This window comes from Schistocerca nitens, chromosome 8, assembly GCF_023898315.1.
Source record: "Schistocerca nitens isolate TAMUIC-IGC-003100 chromosome 8, iqSchNite1.1, whole genome shotgun sequence".
Classification (NCBI taxonomy): domain Eukaryota; kingdom Metazoa; phylum Arthropoda; class Insecta; order Orthoptera; family Acrididae; genus Schistocerca; species Schistocerca nitens.
Genome location: NC_064621.1, coordinates 107,537,616 through 107,541,858, shown reverse-complemented (window position 1 = coordinate 107,541,858; position 4,243 = coordinate 107,537,616).

Genomic DNA, 4,243 nt, shown 5'->3' with positions numbered 1-4,243 from the left:
CACACTTTCCAATGTGTGACAACTGGGCGCACCGTCACCTCATTAAATTTCTCCTGGGAGAGCACTAGCTTGTATCCGACGCACCGCAGCCCACTTAGTTTACCGTTCACAACCTTATATTACCGATACAACACAGAAATTGCATGGAGATTAATTATTGTGTTCATCAAGCACACATTCCTATCAGTGACTACTGGGCCCACCATCACCTCATTAAATCTCTCCTGGGAGACAAGTAGCTTGTATCCGACGCACTGCAGCCCACTTACTTTACCCTTCACAACCTTATATCCGATACAACACATATATTGCATCGAGATTAAATATTTTGTTCACCAAGCACACATTCCTATCTGTGACAACTGGGCCCACCGTCACCTCATTAAATCTCTCCTGGGAGACCAGTAGCTTGTATCAGACGCACCGAAGCCCACTTATTTCACCGTTAACAACCTTATATTGCCGATACAACACAGAAATTGCATCGAGATTAAATATTTTGTTCATCAAGCGCACATTCCTATCTGTGACAACTGGGCCCACAATCACCTCATTAAATCGCTCCTGAGACACCTGTAGCTTGTATCCGACGTACCGCAGCCCACTTACCTTACCGTTCACAACCATATATTGCCGATACAACACAGAAATTGAATCGAGATTAAATATTTTGTTCATCAAGCACACATTCCTACCTGTGATAACAGGGGCCCACCGCCCCCCAATTACATCTCTCCTGGGAGCCAAGTAGCTTGTGTCCGACGCACCGCAGCCCACTTACTTAACCGTTCATAACCTTATATTGCCGAAACAACACAGAAATTACATCGAGATTAAATATTTTGTTCATCAAGCACACATTCCTATCTGTGACAACTGGGCCCACCGTCAACTCGCTAAATGTCGTCTAGGAGACCAGTAGCTTGAATCGGACGCACCGCAGAACACTTACTTTACCGTTCACACCATATAGTGCCGATACAGCACAGAAATCGCATCGAGATTAAAAATTTCATTCATCATGCACACATTCCTATCTGTGACAACTGGGCCCACCGTCACCTCATTAAATCTCGCCTGGGACACCAGTAGCTTGTTTCCGACGCACCACAGCCCACTTACTTTACCGTTCACAACCTTATATTGCCGATACAACACAGAAATTTCTACGACATTGAATATTTTGTACATGAAGCACACATTCCTATGTGTGACAACTGGGCCCACCGTCACCTCATTAAATCTCTCGTGCGAGACCAGTAGCTTGTATCCGAAGAACCGCAGCCCACTTACTATACCATTCACAAACTTATATTCCCGATACAACACAAAAATTGCATTGAGATTAAATATTTTGTTCATCAAGCACACATTCCTATCTGTGATAACTGGCCCACCGTCACCTCATTAAATCTCGCCTGGGACACCAGTAGCTTGTATCCGACGCCCCGCAATCCACTTACATTACCGTTCACAACCTTACATTGCCGATACAACACAAAATTGCGTCGAGATTAAACATTTTGTTCATCAAGCACACATTCCTACCTGTGACAACTGGGCCCACCATCAGCTCACTAAAACTCGTCTGGGAGACCAGAAGCTGGTATCCGACGCACCGCAGAACACTTACTTTACCGTTCACACCTTATATTGCTAATACAACACACAAATCGCATCGCGATTACATATTTCGTTCATCAAGCACACATTTCTATCTGTGACAACTGGGCCCACCTTCACCTCATTAAATCTCTCCTGGGAGACCAGTAGCTTGTATCCCAAAAACCGCAGCCCACTTACTTTACGCTTCACAAACTTATATTGCCGATACAACACGGAAATTGCATCGAGATTTAATATATTGTTTATCAAGCACACGTTCCTATATTTGACCACTTGGCCCACCGTCACCTCATTAAATCTCTCCTGGGAGAAAAGTAGCTTATATCCGACACACCACAGCCCACTTACTTTATCGTTCACAACTTTATATTCCCGATACAACACAGAAATTGAATCGAGATTAAATATTTTTTTATTCAACCACACATTCCTATCTGTGACTAGTGGCGCCTAGGTCGCCTAATTAAATCTCTCCTGGGAGACCAGTAGCTTTGATCTGACACACCGCAGCCCACTTTCTTTACCGTTCACAACCTTATATTGCCGTTACTACACAGAAAATGCATCGAGATTAAATATTTTTTCATCAAGCACACATTCCTATCTGTGACAACTGGGCCCACCGTCACCTCATTAAATCTCTCCTGGGAGAACAGTAGCTTGTATCCCACGCACCGCAGCCCACTTACTTTACCCTTCACAAACTTATATTGCCGATACAACACAGAAATTACATCGAGATTTAATATATTGTTTATCAAGCACACATTCCTATCTTTGACAACTTGGCCCACCGTCACCTCATTAAATCTCTCCTGGGAGAAAAGTAGCTTATATCCGACACACCACAGCCCACTTACTTTATCGTTCACAACCTTATATTCCCGATACAACACAGAAATTGAATCGAGATTAAATATTTTTTTAATCAAGCATACAATCCAATCTGTGACAACTGGCGCCTAGGTCGCCTAATTAAATCTCTCCTGGGAGACCAGTAGCTTTTATCTGCCGCTCCGCAGAACACTTGCTTTACCGTTCACAACCTTATATTGCCGATACAACACAGGAAATGCATCGAGATTAAATATTTTATCATCAAGCACACATTCCTATCTGTGACAACTGGGCCCACCGTCACCTCATTAAATCTCTCCTGGGACACCAGTAGCTTGTTTCCGACGCACCGCAGCCCATCTACTTTACCGTTCATAATCTTATATTGCCGATAAAACACAGAAATTGAATCGAGATTAAATATATTGTTCATCAAGCACACATTCCTATCTGTGACAACTGGGCCCACCGTCACCTCATTAAATCTCTCCTGGGAGACCAGTAGCTTCTATCCGATGCACCACAGCCCACTTACTTTACCCTTTACTACCTTATATTGCGATACAACACAGAAATTGCATCGAGATTAAATATTTTGTTCATCAAGCACACATTCCTATCTGTGACAACTGGGCCCACCGTCAACTCACTCAATGTCGTCTGGGAGACCAGTAGCTTGTATCCGACGCACCGCAGAACACGTACTTTACCGTTCACACCTTATATTGCCGATAAAACACAGAAATCGCATCGAGATTAAATATTTCGTTCATCAAGCACACATTCCTATCTGTGACAACTGGGCCCACCGTCACCTCATTAAATCTCTCCTGGGAGACCAGTAGCTTGAATCCGACGCACTGCAGCCCACTTACTATACCCTTCACAACCTTATATTGCCGATACAACACAAAAATTGCATCGAGATTAAATATTTTGTTCATCAAGCACACATTCCTATCTGTGACAACTGGGCCCACCGTCACCTCATTAAATCACTTCTGGGAGACCAGTAGCTGGTATCCGAAGAACCGCAGCCCACTTACGTTATCCTTTAAACCTCATATTGCCGATACAACACAGAAATTGCTTCGACATTGAATATTTTGTACATCAAGCACACATTCCTATGTGTGACAACTGGGGGCCACCGTCACCTCACTAAATGTCGTCTGGGAGACCAGTAGCTTGTATCCGACGCACGGCAGAACACTTACTTTACCGTTCACACCTTATATTGCCGATACAACACAGAAATCGCATCGATATTAAATATTTCGTTCATCAAGCACACATTCCTATCTGTGACAACTGGGCCCACCGTCACCTCATTAAATCTCTCCTGGGAGACCAGTAGCTTGTATCCGACGCACTGCAGCCCACTTACTTTACCCTTCACAACCTTATATTGCCGATACAACACAAAAATTGCATCGAGATTTAATATTTTGTTCATCAAGCACACATTCCTATCTGTGATAACTGGGCCCACCGTCACCTCATTAAATCACTCCTGGGAGACCAGTAGCTTGTATCCGAAGAACCGCAGCCCACTTACGTTATCCTTTAAACCTTATATTGCCGATACAACACAGAAATTGCTTCGAGATTGAATATTTTGTTCATCAAGCACACTTTCCTATGTGTGACAACTGGGCGCACCGTCACCTCATTAAATCTCTCCTGGGAGACCAGTAGCTTGTATCAGACGCACCGAAGCCCACTTATTTCACCGTTAACAACCTTATATTACCGATACAACACAGAAATCGCATCGAGA